The sequence below is a fragment of the Neovison vison genome, chromosome 2 (assembly GCF_020171115.1).
Source record: "Neovison vison isolate M4711 chromosome 2, ASM_NN_V1, whole genome shotgun sequence".
In the NCBI taxonomy this organism is placed as follows: Eukaryota; Metazoa; Chordata; class Mammalia; order Carnivora; family Mustelidae; genus Neogale; species Neogale vison.
In genome coordinates this window covers 99,469,142-99,488,821 of record NC_058092.1, presented here as the reverse complement: position 1 = coordinate 99,488,821, position 19,680 = coordinate 99,469,142, and the positions used below count along the sequence as shown (strand labels likewise).

At 46.9% G+C, this 19,680-nt stretch overlaps 1 protein-coding gene across 1 annotated transcript in view; it reads left to right on the top strand.

The window, feature by feature from the left end:
- The window catches only part of NGF (nerve growth factor), a 51,886-nt gene that overhangs the window by 29,335 nt on the left and 2,871 nt on the right, over positions 1-19,680 (top strand). Inside the window, exon 2 of the mRNA XM_044238980.1 lies at positions 14,955-15,078. The gene's annotated coding sequence lies outside the window, so the exon portion shown is untranslated. The remainder of the gene's footprint in view (positions 1-14,954; positions 15,079-19,680) is intronic.

Here is a 19,680-nt window from a genome sequence, read left to right as displayed (position 1 = left end):
TACCTGAATCAACACAGGTTTGTTGTAAGGAGAGGCCATTACAGTTACTCAGCCTGACTTGAATATGGCTTGTGTCGGGATTCTAGCTCAGCGGGCCACGCATCCCTTTCTCTGGATGTCTGGAGCCACCTTGTGTGGAGGAGGGACCAGCTTCTCCCTCCAGTTCTGCCCATTCATCCCAACTGCGTCTCTGGGAGCGATGGAGAGCAGCTCGTCTCCCTCTCCCCCTGAAAGCCTTCCTGAGTTTGTAATTTCTCCAAGTCATCCAGTCATTTTTGTTCTGGAGTGGTTTCCAGATGCCTCACCTTTCTGGTCTGCCTTTAATGCTTGCCGTGCGGAGGAGAGGAGTGTCGCGGGTCCCCTCTGCAGACTGTCTGAGCCCGGTAACGGAAATGGCAGGGCACCAGCGGAATGGCGGAAGCCAGTCTCTCTGCAGCCCGAGCTCCCGAAGCCTGCATTCCAGATTTATGCATGGCACCTGGGGAAAGCAATGATGCAAGCCAATATGAAGTCCAAGTACATCATCATTTATCTGTGTTTGGATTTGGTTTGGGGTTTTATTAATGACAGAGGATTTGATTAAACAAAGTTTACACTATAACCATCTCCAGCTGGATCCAAGCATCAATGGGAAGCCCCAATTCCCCTGATATTGTCCTTCTGTCCTTTTCCCTCACAATTTCTCTTCCAAGTCATTTTCTCTGAATCTGATAATGGTGAGGTCATTTAATCTCATTTATTTTAAGGGCCAGTCTGGCACTCCCAGCACGGCGGCTCTGTGTTGAAGGATTTTGTGTTGAAGATGTTGTGTACCCTGGGATGTGGCCTTATCCTAACCTATGGAATGAAATCACTGTGTCATCCTGCCAAGGCAATGTTATCATTGGGTTTGGGCTCAAATTTGGAATCTTTCCAGCAAAACTCATATTCTAATGGACTGTTGATTGAAACGTTGTCAGGATTATCTTGTAAGGTTACCAGAAGCCAGTTCAGTTAAGTCTGGGTTCTTTCGGGTTGGGGGAGGGGGCTTGCTAATTATAAATGGCTCCGATTACCTGTTGCTTGGGCTTTTCCTCTAGGCTGAGGAGTGTGAGTGTGATTTGGGCGGGGATTCCTTCACCTCCCTGCAGCTGAGGCTGAGGCCATCTTCAGAGTGTTCCATCAGTCTCTCCCTTTCTTCCAGCCCCTTCTCTCTCTGGTTTCTCTCCAGGCTTCTTTCCCTCTCCTTGCTATTGCTCCTTTACCCCGTGGGGTTCTTTCTTCATCCTCCTTCTGCTTTGCCCACTCCCTCCCTTTCTCGATTGCTTCCTATGATACCGTTGACTTTGGAACTGCACATGTCCACTTACATGTGGACTTTTCTTGATGAACACAGTACAGCACTGTAAACGTATTTTCTCTTTCCTCTGATTTTTCTTAAGTACCCTCTCTTTTCTCTAGCTCACTTTATGGTTAAGAACACAGTATGTGATACAGGTAACATACAGGATATGTGTTAATCTACTGTTCATGCTCTCAGCAAGGGTTCTGGTCAACAGGAGGCTATCAGTGGTTAGGTCGCAGGGGAGTCAAAATTTCGTGTGGATCTTCAAGGGCATGAGGGGTCAGCACCCTTAACCCCCACCTTTTTCAAAGGTGGGCTGTGGCTCTATCTTTCTCAGGCCGCTTCTTCAGTTTCGCTCGATAAATACATCAGGTTTCCTAAGGGTAGGGCGAATCCCGGCTCACTGCGTTGGTCCTGCAGGTGTTTGGCTGGTCCGATCCCATCTGTTCAGGACTCATCTATTCATGCCACAAACACCCCTCAGACTCCAGCTGATGGGAAATGAGAAAGGCATTTTCTCCCTCTGCCCCTGACCTGGGCTCGGCCCCAGGCTGGCCTCTAATTGGAAACAGCAGGTCCAGCATCAGAGCCAGACCTGTCCTGGTGCCAGCATTATTCAGAGCCCCCATGGTGCCCCAAGGGGATTGGGCCAAGCCACTTAATTCATGGCCAGTGTGTGCCATTCTGATGTGTCTGCCAAAATGTCGCTGTCAGCCCGTAGGTGACAGCCGTTGCTCACTGGTGAAGAGCCTTCCTGTGCTTTGCACTTTCTTGCTCATGCTATTCTCGAGAAGTTAAAAGATGACAGAGACCCTGTGTCCTTTAAAGAGGGCTACTGGAGGCAGCAGGCCTGTGGGCTAAAGAGACTGTCCGATTTTCACCCCAGAGTGTCAGATGAAAAACCCTGATCTGGTGTTTTTCATAGTGGGAGTTTCTCGTTCGTCTCAGAAAAAACCATTTCACCTTTTATCAGTGAAAACAACCATGTCTGCCTAAAACAAACAAACAAACAAACAATGAACAAACCAAAAGAAACACCAAAAAGAAACAGGAAAAAAAATAAAAAAACAAAAAACATTGTTGGTAACTCAACTCCTTTTTTTCTTTGCCTTTTGATTGACTTCTGTTGTATAAATAGTCATTGCTGAGAGCTTGAAACCTGGACAGTTGGACCCTGATTGAGTAATTCACACAGTTCTGGGAAATAAAGTCAGCAATTCACAGGCTGAATCCACTTTGGAACACTCATGCACCAAGGACCCTTGATATTCGATCTCTTTGCATTTCTGTTCAGTGTTTATTGCTTTCTACCCATCCCTCAAACCAAAGTCATAGCTTGGTAATTTCTTGTTTTAGAAAGTGACAAACAGAGCAGGCAGAGAAAACACTGTATATTTTGGACTAAAAATGAAATCATTAGGGTAAGTTTCTATTCTTAGTGACTGGAATTTTACTCTGGTTCTGATTAAGCTCAACAATGATATTATATTCGATGTTTTCCTGTAAATGTATGAGATGGTTTTCTATTGCATGTCCATGAATGGAAATATTAACAGACTCCACTTGGCCCCATCAGCCTCTGGCTTGGTCTTCACACCCAAAAAGCCAACCAGCAGAGAATCATATCCCAGCCCAGAGAGAGGAGTTCCTGTCTTGCCTGTGGCTATTGTTCATGGTCTCATAATTAAGAGTAAAATCATATCCAGAAAACGTATGAAAGTAAGTGGAATAGCTACATTCCAATGTCTATAAATTACTCGGGAAGAAACAACTGTACATTCTAAGCATCCATCTTCTGTGCCTCCATTTTTTTTTAGGGATTTATCTTATTTTGGCAGGGGTGGGGGAGGGGGAGAGGGAGAGAGGGAGAGAGACTCTGGAGAAGATGCTGCACTCAGCAAAGAGCCCGACGGGGGACGCAGTCTCATGACCCTGAGATCCTCACCTGAGCCAAAACCAAGAGTTGGAGCCACTGTGCCAACGTTTCTGTCAGAAGAGTTGGTCTTTCCAGAGTCCACTTCATGGTGGTTAGAGTATGTCAGCGAGGAGGGAAGAATGGTTTATGGGTTCCCTAGAGGTTGTGAACAATGAGAGTCTTCCGACAGACAAGTGAAGAAGTCTGGGTTTTTATAAATAGAAAATTATAGATGTCGGCATTAGATTTTTAAAAGCATATAGTAAATTTGGGAGTAAAAGGTATGTGAGAAGTAATGGAATGGCTACCTTCGCTTATCCATCACCCATAGCACAGAAGCAGAAATCGACACTCAGTGCAAACCCCAGAGGATGAAGCTCTTGCTCCTTTGAATGATCAGGTTTGTGAGCAATCTAGAGCAGGTGTGGAGGAGGATACCACAGAGCAAGAGGCCCTGGGTTCTTGGGCGTCACACCACCCACTAAGCCGTGTCACCTTGCACTTGTTCACTTCATGCTGAGCTGAAGTTACCTTATCTGTAAAATGGGGATAATACTGAGCTCAGAGATTTCTAACAAGTATTTTAAAAGATAATATATGGAAAGCCCTCAGTAGCGTGTCTGGCACATAAGACACCATAAATGTTCCATATTATTAGTGATGGTAGGTGTATTCACTTCCAACCCATACTTTATGTGAAGTACTTAACATATTTTAATACATATTTTAATGTTACATTACATTTAATCTTACACCTAGCATAGAGGTAATTCTGTCTTTATGAATGCCTCTCAGACAGCCTAAGGGAGAGGCCTAAGGGAAATCTTGGGGTACTTCTGTGCCACTCCTGCCTTTTTCCCTTCCCACCCCAAGCCCAGACTCAAATTTCCAATGTTGGTGTACTCACCCTTGTTGCTGAGGAAGAAGCATGCCAGGGAGTTGGCCAAGCCTCCTCCTAGGACAACTGGCAGGTCCCTTCTCCTGCTGGCACAGAAGGTGGGGAGAGAGCCATCCTTGGACTCTGAGGGAACTCCTCTCTAACCAGTGGGACCAATCACTACTATGGAATGGGACTAGTCAGAGGAGTACCTCCTTCCAGAGATTGATGGGAGGGGTCTGGGAGAGGGTTCTATCCCTGCAAGGGCCTAAATACAAAGTCCACTTCTCTTCAGATGTGAGGAAACAGACACCCTCAAAGATGTTGGCAAAAACTGTACACGTATCCTTACTACAATGCATTAGGCAAATGGAAGAACCTGCCTCATTTTGGAGAACCAAGATACATAATTCCTTATTTACCTTTGTGAATTTGTGTGTGCGTGTCTAGAATGTTCTTGGGACCATCATGGATATACCTCTTTTGAGGTGATTTTATCAAGGTCAAAACTGAATAATGTTGTCATCTACATTTTTGGCTGTACAAAGATAAAAGCAACAACAAGACAACAAAATCTCAGGAGAAAGAAGGGGCGGGGGAGAAGCAGCTTCCAAAATAGGTACTGGGAAACATATAATGGAGCAGACAGGAAAGCAGGAATACTAATTTCTAGACCCAGCTCTATTCACCATTCCATCAGAAGTTCTATGGACCTGAACAATTAATTTAACTACTCTGGAGAGAATAGATAACCCCCAGGCATGCCTCTTTTCTGGTTCTGCTGATTCTATTGACAGCCTAAGAGGAGGTCGTGGGGAACATTGGCCAGACTTCCCTGACTCCAGAAAGTTCTTTAAGCCTTTCATGGTGGGTGGTGGTCATGATGATGGAGGAGGCAGTAGTCATGATGGTGGTGTGGGTTGGAGAGAACGCTGCCATGCTCCATGGGTCTGAATGAGAGACATGACTGGGACAGATGCTGTGATGGGTTGAGAAGTGGGCAGAGTGGTGGGCAGTGAGGCACTAGGACTTAATGGGCCCAAGTGCACAGGTCCAAGCCTGTATCTCCCTGTGCCTTTCAAGATGATTCCTCACCTGGGATGGCGCAAGCAAAACAGACATGCTGAGGGAGATAGATACACACTATTCTCCTGGTTGTGGCTTTGCGGGGGTGGGGGGGTTGTTTGTTGAAATTTTTAAGTTTGTTTTAGTTTTACATTTTTATTTTCTTTTTTATGCTACAAAGTAGTTCAAATCTGTATTTTGGGAATATGGAAATTCTTTGGAGAGAAGGAAAAGTTGAAGCAGTTAAATCGAGAGCCGGGACTGCACGTGGACAGAGTGTAGGCACAGAGGACAGCCCTTCTTGCACAGCACAGACCACGGTCTGGCTCAGGCAGAGTTTAAAAACAGCTGAGGTTAATGCATAATTCCACAGGCTAGAGAGGCGCCCTGGGACAGAGGTGAGAGCCGGAGCCAGGCCTGGTGGCTGGGGCCCAGAAGGAGCCGGGACAGTCAAATGTCCTCTTTCCTGAGGACAAAAGGCGACACACTCTAGACTAGACTAGACTAGACATCCGCCATGATGGCGGATGAGTCCCTGGAAGGCCCGAGAGGTGCAGCTCCCCGCACAGACAAGAGGCCTGGCGCCAGGAACCCAGTGGATTCACAGAAAGGAGTGAAGTACTAACAAATGGTTTTCATTATCATCACACAGCCTCCACCCTCGGTCTGTATGTGTGTGCTTTGTTTTCTTCTCTTTTTTTCATCTTTTCCTGGGTTGTAACTAAACAATGAGGTGATTGCCATCCCACTGAATTGCACAATAGAACCAGTGGCTGGGTTGGAGCACAGCTTTCCCCAAATAAATTCTGGACAAAGACATGAGCAAGCTGGAAAGAAGGAGTTGATTCAATACCTGTATGTACTTACTAGCGCTGGTGGTGGAGGTGGGATGAGGGTCCTGGGAGAGCTAAGACTCTTAGTTCCTCAGCAGTGCACCTGTCAGCCCACCAGTGGGACATTCTCCTTCAATGAAGCTTCACCAAAATGAAAGGGGGGCTGACCCAGTGATCCAGCAATATAAATTGGGACCACTTGCTCTTTCCCAATATAATAGGAAATAATGATTTTTTTTAAAAAAAAGATTATTTATTTGTCATAGAGAGAGAAGCGAGAGCAAGCACAGGCAGACAGAGAGGCAGGCAGAGGCAGAGGGAGAAGCAGGCTCCCTGCCAAGCAAGGAGCCCGATGCGGGACTCGATCCCAGGACGCTGGGATCATGACCTGAGCCGAAGGCAGCCGCTTAACCAACTGAGCCACCCAAGCGTCCCGGAAATAATGATTTTCTTTGAGTAAGCTGGTGCAGCTGTGGGAAGAGTTTTCAGTTCTGTTCAATAAACGTTCCCTAAGAGCCTACTCTGGGACAGCTCGTGGTTCGAAAAACACTGAAGACCTCAAGAAGTCAACATTCAAGCAGATGCTACCATTTGTCCCCAGCCCCTTGGAAACCTGAGCATCAACTGAACAGCGAGGATACCTCCGTTTTGTAATCTCCTTGTGATTCACCCTCCCAGTGAGGCAGCGATGACCCCAATTAAAGATGCTATCAGGTCTATGGGACCTGGGCCTGTTTTCCTGATGGCCCAAGAGCACTGTGCTCCCCAAACTGTACTCAGGGCCAGAGCGGCTTCCTCCCTCTGCCACATGGCTGGAGAAAATGGATCATTCCAAAAACAAATGTTTCAGTTTGTTACTCAGCAGTTTTGTTGAGAAATGATTGCAGATAATCATCTTGTAGCTGCAGACGGAGCGTTTTACGCTTGCTCAGACGGGGCCTCTGAGCATGAGCGTGGCCAGCCCTTCCAACCAAGACTGGGGCAAACAGCAGGATTCATCCTGCGGGAGATGGCCCGACGGGGACGTGAGATGGACGCAAGGCATTGCTTTCACTTCCGCGCCCAGCCTGCTGATAACTCACTACCTAGTTCTGGCTGGATGTCTTTAATGATAGTTATTAAAATGCCTGATCTTTATGTAGGACGAACTAGGTGCCGGGCTCTGGGCAAAATGCTCCTTCTGTTTAATCCTTTCAGTAACCCCATGTGGAAGATAAGATTATTATTTGGAGGGGCGACACCAAGGCAGAGGTTAAAGCACTTGCTAAAGGTCACACAGCCGATGAGGGGTAGGACTGAAATGCACCCAGCCCCGGGCCAAGGGAAGGATCTGGACTGTAGAATCACTGGTGGCCCTTTCTTTACAGCTCTTGCGGTCTGTCATTATGTAAAACACAACTGAGATTCTAAATTAGTTTATAGTTCTTTGGATCTTAAACATCCAAATTTACTTTTAGAAATAGCAGGATGCATGGCTGGTGTGTGTGTATGCACGCAGGCACATGCGTATGTGGTAGTCGAGTGGGTGAAACTGTCTGTCCTCATCTGTGGAATTTCTAATTACCCACAGTGTTCTGGGTCCCCAGAGATGGATGCGTCCTGTGAGTCTCTTGTTAGCTCTGGACTAAATTGCAGCAGGGCAGACTTTTCCTTTTGTTCATGATGTCATGGGCAAATAACACCTAAAAGAAGAAACATTGGATTGGGGATGTTCTGAGAATCAAGGGACTTTTGAAAGGACAGCAGGTTTTCATCTCTTCTGACCTTTTTCCTAAGGTAATGAAAGAGCTAGATGAAACTCCTTCAAATAAGCTGAAAAAATGCACGTCAAACAGCCTCATTATAGTTAACCACCCCAGTGACATTCCAGCATCCCCCATCAAGGATATACGTTACCGTGCGATAGGAACCCACTCGGGACTGGGATAGTTAAAGCCGTACACAGGAAGTAGCTAGAACAGCATAAAGCCCCCTGACAAACACATACATGGAAGTAAATTCTTTGTTTCCAGCTCTTATCTTAGCCTCAGGTTCCCTAGGATTTGCCTGCGCTGCATGCCTGGGCAAAACAAGGCTGAGTTATCTCCTTCGTGCCTTGAGTCAGATTTTCTGGGTGTGAAGTCAGCAGACAAGCCAGGAAATGTCAGTGCGAAAGAGTGAGGGAGCTGGAGACACGGTGGCAGTTGTCACTCCAGAGTGGTGCGGTATGGGAAAGTGTCCAACTCATCTTTGGGACTCAGTTTCCCCTTGTGATGTGTTCCGTGCTGGCTGGTATGATCCAGATGTTCATGGATGCAGGGTGGCCAAGGTGCGGCAGTGTTTGCAGAGACAGGAGTCCAGCTGCTCAAGCAGAAATGGCCCTGACTCGTGGACAAGTGTGGGTTTCCCAAGGACAAGGGAGTATGCCTCACAGACGAGTGAGTGTATCTCCTGGGCAAGCATGGGCATCTCATGGATGGGTGAGTGTGTCTCACAGGCACATGTGTCTCATGGACAAGCATGCCTCACAAACAAGTATGGATGTCTCACGACAGGTGTGGGTGTCTCATGGACCAGTGAGGGTGACATTTTACTGGGATTCTTACATTCAAGTCCTACAGCTCGTACCTTATCCCTCACCAATTGAACGATGGCCTGCCTGCCTTTAAAAGCCCTAGAACACTGTGCAAGGCCAGGATTTTTCTTGGTCTGTCTCAGAACTGTAGATCATTAGCTTGTCTTTATTTCTGAAGTTACATCTGAATTGCATTATAGACTTATGTGCTGTAACGTTGCTTGACCTAGTGCTTGGAAAACATACCACACACTGAGAGGAAAAGGCTAGCTCAAGAGGAGCTGAGGACATTTAATCCTATAAAGCTAGTAGAAGGAAGAACTTGGATCCGGGTTAGCATTTACCGGCGAGGTTTTGTTTGCATTCATGCGTTCCTTCCCAGGTGGTCACCCGAGGTCTGCTGTGGATTAGAAACCTCGCTAGGTGCTGGTGTTATCGAAAACTCCCTTAGACCCCAACCAACCCGAGAGCCCTTTCCCCCCAATACTTCTGTCTGCTCTTAGTCCCAAGGATGGGAACGGCAGGCAGGGAAAGGCCAAAAGGAGGGCTGAAAGAAATGGATCTTTTTCTTGTGGTTTAAGCATCAGCCAGTTGGAACCAAGGAGATGTTTTCTTAGGGTTGCAGAGAAGTTTGAAAAGCGATTGGATTGGTTTTGGCAACGAATTGTAGATTATAGATATAGCGTTAGTATTACTAAGCCGACGGGCTATAATACGAGGACTGATACTTAGCTGTATGTTCTTGTAGTAGTGCGCTGCCCTCAGCTCTGTAGTGGAAGGCTGCTGTGTGTTTGCATGTCTTATCTCCCACCACTACATCAATGTTCTAATTGCCCACGCTTTGGGAACCTCCCTGCGGTGTTGGCCTTGCACAGCTCATGACTCCAGTCAGGTAAATACCATGCAGATTGTGGCTAGCCACACACACCAACAGGCTGTGGACACCCATAGCAACTGCTCCTTGATTCCGAAGCTCGAGGTCAGCCAGTCTCGGTGGTTTCCCCCTTAAGCTGCCCGACTCTCTGGAGAAATGCCAGGGTTCTATAATTTACCTCAGAGTCTTCCAAAGAGCCAGAGGACCATTTATCTTTTAGAGAAATGTGGCAGGGCACTCTAGAATTGCTAGCATTGATCCTTTCAGTCAAAAAGAATAGCAGTTTTGCTGAACCTTAATGTCTTCCTACGTCCTTGGTGCCAGATGTGCTATTTTCCTATTGGACTTGCCAAAACCACTAAATAGTTAAAACACATCAAATCATCTCTGAGTGGCCAAAATTGAATACCCTCCCTACCCCACCCCCCCAAAAAGAGCTCCTAGTCAGCAAACCTCACGGTCATGTTCCATACTAGAAAATTTCTGATTAGGCTAAAAATTAGGAAAACAGACTTAACACGAAAGACTTCAAATTTCTTTTTTGTCTACAGGCTCAGAGTAAGAACTACCAGAGAAAGGAGAGAATCAAGGGGGGAGGGGAATGGTCACAGCGAGAGCCCCAACTATGATTACTGTTATATTATACCCTCAACTACATGCTCTTAATGCCCGACATCCCCAGTGAGTTTTCCCAGCACAGAGCTCTGGCAGGTGGAAGCGAGGAGAAAGGAGGCTGCAGTTCGCACCAGATGTTCTGGCATCTTTGATGTGGCTTAAGCTGCTCTTGGAACTAAGCATCGCGTCTGAGCACGTGCAAGGAATGGTCCAAGAGGTCTTTCTGGTCAAGCATCCCCAAATCCTTGCCAGCAAATAATCCTTGGGCTTAATATAAGCTACCATAGCTCCAGCCACCAAACAACATTTTAAGTGGCGTGCAAGGAGTAAAAAGAAAACCTTCCAATTCACGAACATCAATTATATCTAGATGGTTGGCCAGGCAGAGGGTGGAGAGTCTTGGAAGCTGGATTCTTGTTGCCTGAATGTGACCACGTCTGCACTTTACATTTTCTGAGATATGTTAACTTCTTAATAATTTTTCTTAATTGCTAGTTCATCAAAGCGGATGTCAAGCATCCTGTTCATCCTGTATAGCAGTGGTTCTTAGCCTTGGCTTTTTCCCTGGGAACTCCTCAGGAATCTTTACAAAATACTGATCCCCAGGCAGCGCTCTGGAACAGTTAAGCTGGAACCTCTGGAGATGGGATGGGTGTCAGGGTTGTGGAAAGCTCCTTGCATAATTTCAGTAGTCAGCCAGGGTGGCGAGCCACCGGGGAAGGAGGGCAGTGGAAAGGGGAACCGAGGAGGTTAGATGAGATCTTCCACAAAGTTCAAGCTTGGAGGACTTTGCAGGATGCTGACCAACAATCAGCAGGTTGTTAGCTGATGCCTGTTACTCCCCGATAACTCTCCAGAGGCTTAGTTTCCTCCAACTGTATATCAAGTTGAATTTTCAACTACTGGCCATTGTCTAAGCTTCTTAGCTAAAATTGACCAAAAGGTCTCACTGAGACCTTAAGAAAGTGAAGGGGACACAGAGAGATATTCAAGTAGGCTTTATCTCAGGGGGCCCCAGAAGAACCTCTAATTCTAGCTGACTTGAGGCTGGTTGTTCTGGGGTTCTGGGGTCATGGTCTACACATAAGATGGGCTATAACATGGGAAGTTCCAATCAAGCAAGCCATCCACGGTAGTGGACTGACTCCGGGTTGACCCTCTCACTTGGTCCCGGATCCCTCACTCCATGGGGAGGCTGCATACAGAGGAGAGCCAGAGTAGACCTGCAAAAGCAGTGATTCTCAAGCTTAGGTGTGCAAAGAATCACCCAAGGGGCTGTTAAAACATACATGACAGGGTCTCACTCAGCATTGCTAGGTCTGTGGTGGAGCCTGAGCATTTGCATTTCTAGTAAGTCCTAAGATATTGCTAATACTACTATGGGCCACACTTTGAGAATCACTGCCTTAATAATGAAACCCTGGACAGACTAGGGTTGTCCTGGTCTGCAAGAGGTACACCAGACTTTAAAGAGTATTCTGTCACGCCCTGGAAAAAGGAATGGAATGTGGGTCTGCAATGAACTTGGCTTTATTTTCATGCACGTGTGAAAGGGTGAGAACCATCTGATTAAGTGATTGCCTCATGAGAACAGAGTTTTTAAATAGATAAGCCTTAGGGTTGCTTGTCCCTCATATCTTTGCATTAGAAATTGGTAATATTTAAATCAGATTTAATTTTAGAGTTCTAACCTTCACTAGCATAAGACTAAACACAATAACAGCAGCATCTATGAAAATCATTTAGTGTTCAGTATTCTGGACAGGGTATTGTTCTCTCCAAAAGCAAACTGTACCTACACTGGACAGGAGAAGGCCAAAGGCATAGGGGTTGAGGGGATGCTAGACAGGGTCTCAAATATAGCACTCAGCCATCTAGCTTGGCAGGTGACCCTGGTGCACCAAGGTGGCTTGGCCTAGATGACATCAATAGGGCGAGGGATCTTTTTGTGATGGGTCTATAGCAAACCCCCGGGAAGACAGATCTGCCTGGATGTTGTGGAATTTTTTAATTGAGATCAACCTTCACTCCCTCCTTATCATCTAAACTAGAGGCCATGGTGGCTTGTAATGGAATATCCAGAATATTTCCAGAGAAAGTCACTCTTACTTGCCTGGCTAATCCATAGAGGGGAAAGTGGTCACCTTTTATGTCACACAGGAAGTAATAGTCCATGGGCAGGCCACTGCAGTGAGCTCTCCAAGCTCATAGGCACCTGCTACCATAAGTAGTATGGGTACAAGACCCATCACTGTTCCTTTCCCCAAGCCGTGTTGAACCTCTAGCCAGTTCTTGAACTCGAGGGGATCTGTGATGCCTTTCCTTCCTTTCTTCCCTGATGAACTTCTATTCATCCTTAAGAACCCTGCTCAGATGTTACACCCCCTCATGAACCTATGTCTCTGGTTCATCTGGCCAGATGAAACTAGTTCCTTCTTCGATTAGGTTTCCATATCATGTCAAATATACATCATACTTATCACACTGTTCTTTGAAGGTGTGTTCATGTGTTTGTCTTTCCTCACCTCTAGGTTATTTGCTCTTGGAAGTTAAATATTATGTTATATTCTTCTTTGTGTCCTTAGAACCTAACATAGTGGCTGGCATAGGGCCTGCAAGTTTTATGGTTTAATTAATGAAAAAAAAAATAAGAGACTCTTAATATCACAAAACAAACTGAGGGTTGCTGGTGGGGGGGTAGGGAGAGGGTGGTGGGGTTATGGACATAGGGGAGGGTATGTGCTATGGTGAGTGCTATGAAGTGTGTATACCTGGCGATTCACAGTCCTGTACTCCTGGGACTAATAATACATTATGTGTTAATAAAACAAAAACAAAAACAAAATTAATTAAAAAAATAATAATTAGAGTGTTTGGGTGGGAGAAAGCATTACTTAAGAATCCAGTAGGGATACAGGCCAGAAAAGATGAATTGACATCATAGAATCACAGATGATCAGGGCAAGAGAATTTAGCTATCATCATAGTAGTTCCTTGTCTTCTGGAAGAGGAAGCTGGGAGATGCTTAACTGTGGGTTCCAGTCAAATGGTCAGTCAGTCTTGGCCAAATACCTGGATGAAGAATTTGTGGACTGGATTTCCTAGGAGCCCACCTATTACCCCGGGGGACATGCTATCCTCCTCCAGTTGCTAAACCCAACCCCAAGAAAACATGACGGTGTACTTTGCCGCAGAGTCTAACATTTTTAAAGGGTGTTTAGGTAAATTTCCATCTCTAGACTTGAATCCCAATTGACTATGGGAAGGTTTTTCTGGTGCTTCTGAGGCAAACAGAATATTTTGAGTAGAGTGGGTAAGGAAGAGGAATGGAAATATCCCAGTCCTTAATATCATGATTTCCAACAGCAGAAAAACCACTCCAGATGCTCTTTCTACCTCCCTGTCCTCTACCTCCTGTATGTGATTAGGAACTTGGTGGCTTCATTGACATTTGCTTCTGTAGTACAAGATGAGAGGGAGTTGAAGGGAGAAGAGTGGTGGGGGTCCATACTGGAAAAAACGTGATGTGGAAAGGGGTTTTTGGAATTGGAGAGATATTATAAACAGGAAAGATACAGATGTCATTCTAGAACTTTTTTGGGGGGGGGTGGGGACTCAATCCTTCGCAAGTGCTACAATAGACATAATAATTCATTCACTTATTCACTAAAAATTTTATCATTCTCCAGCTTAAAGCCCTCCACTCCCTTCCCCTTAGGATAAAACCATCGTTCCAGCTATGTCTTTGCGGACCTAGTTCCTTTTACCTCCCCATTCATTTCTCCACATGTTCAGCAATTTTGACTTGTTTCTACCTCAGGGCCTTTGCACTTGCTGTTCCTTTCACCTGGAAAGCTCTCTCCCTCATTCCTTTTCATTCTTTAGATCTCAACCTAAATACCACTTCCTCCAAGAACTCTTCACTGAGCAACCTATCTACAGGATCTCCTCGCTACACCCCGCAATCTGTTCACCATACCTTGTGTATTTCCTTCATGACATGTAAAGAATCAGAAGATATGTTTTTTATTTATGTAAGACTGTAAGCTCCATAAGAGATGAGATCCTGTCTGTCTTATTCACTTCTGGGTCTCCAGCACCCAGATCAGTGCTTAACAAATAGCAGGTGCTCAGGAAATATTGCTGAATGAATGAAGGAAACACTTAACATATATACAAGGTTTATAGAAGTGAGAGGGGAACAGAAAACCTCCATTGCTTCTAGGAACTACAATCTAAACTCGAATAGTACTTTTTTTCTCATTGTATCACCTATATATCTTCTGATTGATAAAATTTGACTTTTGGCATGATTCTCTGAGAGGCACAACCCAATTCCATAAGAGTTTTCTGTTCTCCATCCAGTGGTCAGGTCATAGTATCCGCCACCATTACTCATTTGGATTTTTATCAGAGTACCAACTTGGTCTCGATTGTCAGGACTTTTTCTTCCATATAAATAATCTTAAGTTGGGCCATCCCAACTTGAGATGGGTCTACTATATCTGCATGTGTGTAATGTACAGAATAATTTCTGGTTTGGTGCTGAGTCAGGGTCTGCTGGAGCAGGGCACTGGGGCGGGACAGGAAGCTCCTCACTAGGACCCATGGGCTGCATCCGGGCAGAAACCAAGCACTTTGGCACAAGAATGGGAGGCAGGGACCACCGCAGGTCTGTGCAAGGTCAGCCCCTGGCAATTTTGGTAGCTAGACTCTAGGTCCTTCGCAGGTGCTGATGCCACTAAAGACCCAAAACTCAGGGAATGGGATTTGTCCTCTTGGCACGCCCCTGCCTAGGACGTGTACACTATTGTACCCTCCTGCCTAGGGTACAGCTATCCATCTGCTAGAGAATATGGTAAAGCGCCCATCTAATGCCAGCTCTCTCATCCCACAGAGTCCTGGCCCGTGGTCGTGCAGTCCAGGGGGCTGGATGGCATGCTGGACCCAAGCTCAGCTCAGCGTCCGGGCCCAATAACGGCTTTTCCAAGGCAGCAGCTTTCTGTCCTGGCCCCACCGAGGTAAGCACTTGACGGGCACCTGCCTCACTGAGGCTGCTGGCTCTGGAGCATCTGAGATAGCTGGACATGAGCTCCGGGCTGAAGAAGGGGAGTCACATCTGTTAATCAGCTGGGCTCTGGGATGGGCCTAGTGATCCAACACATGTGGCCTTCATGCTCTCAGCTGGTCCCATACCTCCAGGGACAGGTTAAGAGTCTGAGCTGTCCACCTCTGTAGTAACAGAACCCGGGGCCTCCAACAGACAGAGAGCAGTGGTCAGACCCTCCACACAGCGCCTGGTCTGTCTGAGTAGGCAGCCTTGTGAGATGAAGTATCCTTGATCACTTTCACGTCCTTGGCCATGGAGTAGAAGGTGAGGGAAGCTCCAGATCAGGAGGCAGAGGCCAGCGCTGAGTTCCACGGTGGCTGGGTGTGTGCCCACTTCTGGGTACTTACTCTTACACCTGTCTGTTTCCTCCTCTGTACAACAGGAATCATGATAAGGCCTCCTCCCAGGTTTGTTGCAAAGGTTAATGAGGTACTTATGCCCAATAAAGGATAATGATGATAATTATGATCTCCCCTCATTCATTTTAAATGTGTGCCTAAGACTTCAGGCCAGTAGATCCTGTTCCCAGGAAAGCCGCAGGTGCCTGTACCCACTAGTGCCTTCTGGCTGCATATTTCTATCATGGGCACTCTGAGTGCTTTTGGACAAAATCGACCTGATGCCTAGAAACCTGATCAACCAAATAGGAAAATAATCGAATATACAAGTGTCCCTCAGTGTCCGGATTTGTGGCACAAGGAAGGTAAAACTTACAGCCTGTTGAATGGAATTCTCATTTTGATGTTGGTGAGCAACTCAGTGTAGCCATGGGTTTCAGTGCGTGTGTGGCCTCAGGGGCTCTCTCCTCAGGAAGGTGCTGAGGCTGAGCGATGGGAAGCTCCCATACTTGGAGCCCGCCACTCACTAGCTGCAGAACCCCTAGGTCACTCAGACTCCCCAACACCCATGTGTCCCCTCTGTCAAGTTCAAGTATTGGACCAGATCACTGATTCTCAAAACATAGTCCTCGGCCCAGCGGCGTCAGTATCACCTGGGACCCTGTGAGAAGCGTTGAGTCTCGGGTCCCACCCTAGGCCTACTCGATCAGAAACTCTGGGAGTGGGGTCCAGCAATCTGCAGTTTGGCAGACCTTCCAGGTAATTCTGACACCCAGAATCTCTGGACTTGATCATCTCCGATGTCCCTTCCGGTCCAAGCTTCCTACCTGGGGAGAGGCCAGCAGAGGCACTCACTGGGTTCTGTCCTGGAAATGCTATTCTCTGCTGAGGCCTCAGGGAGACCTCCCTGGGGAGTTGAGGAGCGGCAGAAGGCCTCTCACATTCTACGCAGGCACTGACAACTGGGGGTGTCCCCATCTTTACACTGAAGACCGCAGCATATTTACATGAGAGCAAGGCCAAGTGTACGTGGAAAAGGACCCTTGACCCACTCTCATAACATGGCGAGTAGGATGGAAGGGGAGGCTGGCTTTCCTCAGCCACAGGCACTTGGCCTCACTAGCACTAATGATCTCGGTTTACTGACTCAGTCTCTGGCCCAGAATCACTACTAGCTCTAGGCATCACCCCTCTGAGGCAGGAATCCTCATACTCCCTGGACAGTGAACCACGACGGGTTCCGTCCCCAGGTGCTGTCAATCCTCCGAGCTGCAAGGATGTGGGCCACCTGCTCAGCTGCGTCCAGCAGCTTCATCACCTCCCCACGTGCAGCCTGAGTCAGTGTGCAGATCACTCACCAGATGCAGGAAATTTCTGTCATCACTGGAGCACAGGAACCATGGAAACCCCCAGAATGTACCCCTGGTCCGAGAGGGCACAAAAGTTGGGGAGCCCTGAATAAAAGGCACCCCCCCAACACACATACACATACACACTCTCTTAATCATATGTCCTCCATTCAGGCTAGGAGCAGGACAAATACAGAACATTCAGTCCTGACACAAAACACATTCCCCCATGTGAGCCCCTAACGACGTCATCCCCAGCTGATCATTCAGCTGATAGGGCTCCTGTCGTGTCACCATCAGAAAGGCTTCGAGGGTTGTTCTTTTTTTTTTTTTTTTTTTAAGATTTCATTTATTTATTTGACAGAGAGAGAAATCACGAGTAGGTAGAGAGGCAGGCAGAGGGAGAAGCAGGTTTCCCCGCTGAGCAGAGAGCCCGATGCGGGGCTCGATCCTAGGACCCTGAGACCATGAGCTGAGCCAAAGGCAGAGGCTTAACCCACTGAGCCACCCAGGTGCCCCTCGAGGGTTGTTCTTAAAAAGAAAGAAAGAAAAGTCACTCCGTGACTTTACGTCAGCCAAGGAGAGAATGTTCTTTTGTAAACTGTGCTTTGTTCATCATATCACTGGACTAGAAATCACACTCATTTTTTTTCTTTTCTTTAGTTCTCTGCTGATGATTTTTAAAAAGAAACACTTACTTAATTTAAAAAGAAATAGCCAAAGGGGATTAAAGAGGACACTTACCATGTTGAGCTCTCAGTAATGGGTAGAGTTGTCGAATCACTGTGTTATACACCTGAAACTCCTATAACACTGTTAACTTTACTGGAACTAAAATAAAAAGCTTAATGAAAATGAATAAGTAAAAATACTTGATATTGTCCCTGGCTTATGAGAAAATGTCAGACATGGCAATATTCTCACTTGAAAAAAAAAAAAACAGGCCAAGAAGTATATTTTAAATATAAAAACTAAAGTTTTAAAAAAGATTATGGGGTATGCTATTAGGGGTGAGTCGATTAAAAACTTGAATGAGAGAACATTTCCAACATTTTCAAAAATCTTAACGAAGCAGTCTGTGCCTGATGCAACCCTCCCCCGTGATGAAATGCCGTCCACTACCATGTGTTACTGTGACAGTGAACTGGAAGTCACCGTCGATGTTAAGAATTCAGTAGCACCTGCAGTGCTGGGCAGAGCAGTAACCTGTATGGCTGCTGAAACCCGAAGCGTGTCCGAGCTGGAAGATTCCTTAAGAGTCCGAGGTCACGTGGAGAAGTGAAGGAGCACAGAAGCAAGGGGCGCGTCCACACCCTCCCTGACTCTTAGAGCCGGAGTCACCTGTGAACACTAGGTCACCTGAACACAACGAAGAGGGGCAGGGTGCTTTTCTGCCTCCAGGGAGTTTGCCTTGGGCGGGGGGAGGAGATGAGAACACAAGGGCCCTAAGGCAGGACTAAGGAAATGCTCTGCAGAAGTGGAGAAGGGAGAGAGTTGGTCTCTGTGGAAATAGAAAAGGGCCCCCCCAGTAGAGGTGGTATGTGAGTTGGGTGCTAAAAGGTGATGTGAATGACTCCAACCAACAGAGCAGAAAAGGCACAGGGAGGGCAGGGGGGGAGCATTCCTGGCCAAGAAGATGCTGAACCGAGAGGACGGCTGCTCACCACTGGACCCTCTGGGCAGGGCCAGGTGATCAGAGCGGGGCTTCAAGAGGCTAAATGGGGTGGCTAGAGACAATAGGCACTGAAAGAAGAGAGATGAGGGCCCAGGATATCAGTGGGGAGATGGCTCTGTGACCTGAACCAGGAACAGGAGGTGAGAATGGAAACTACAGTTTCAAGAGTTGCTACTGGAACGGAATGCAAAGGGCTGGGGGGAGGGCCAGGAGGAAGGAGTAGAGGCCAGCGTTGAGCTGAGGTTTGGAGCTGGTGGACAAAGGGATGGTGGTTCCAGGGCCAGCATAAAGGGAAATGTTGAACAAACACATTTAGGAGGGGAGTGTGGGGAGATGTTCACAAGAGATAGCTGCTGGGGAACTACACCATAAACCACCAAGTGGTCCAAAACAGGGCTGCGGCTGTTGAGAGGGAAGGCGGGACTGATCATCCTGAAGCGGAGTAGCAGTGTGAAGATTTTTGCTTGGGATGCCTTGCGTTTAAAATATCAGTATCCGGGGAGAGTCCCTGGAGGTTCAGAACCGGCTTTTGAAAGAGCAGTGGGGCTAGAGATCCCAGTCCAGGCATCAATCCCACAGAAGTCTCAGCCGCCTCCTTAGAAGAGGATGGGCTTACCAAGGGGGAGACTGGAGGAGGAGGTGGGAACCCCTGGTCATGGGAAATAGGGAGCAGTACGTCCCTTATTACCATCAAAACCCTCAAGTTTTGTGGTTTTCTTTTTCCATTTCCCCATCCAAATTCTAAGCGTTACTAATTTGGATATAAATGGATGAATTTTCGGTTTCATTTCTTCTCCCTTCTTCTATCTGATGAGAGATACCATGTATTGAGAAGAAAGAAAAGGAGCAAACCAAGGGGCGTGACTTAGCTGCCAGCCAACTGAATGCTCGGTTCTGTGGCAGTCGGCTGGACAGTTTATGTGCCACACCATTAGCCAGCAGAACCAGCAGTGGGCAGAAGCCCAGATGTGCATAGTCGGCTGGAGGACTGGAGTAAACACCAGTGTTTTTTCAAAGTAACCCAAGAGAAAAGAATGTGGTGGTTTTATTCTTGGTATTTCACCAAAGAGCTGCCTATTTCCAGTGGGGATGGAAGGGGGGAAACACAGTATTGAAGAGAAGAATGCATCACTTTGAAACAGATTAGAAAT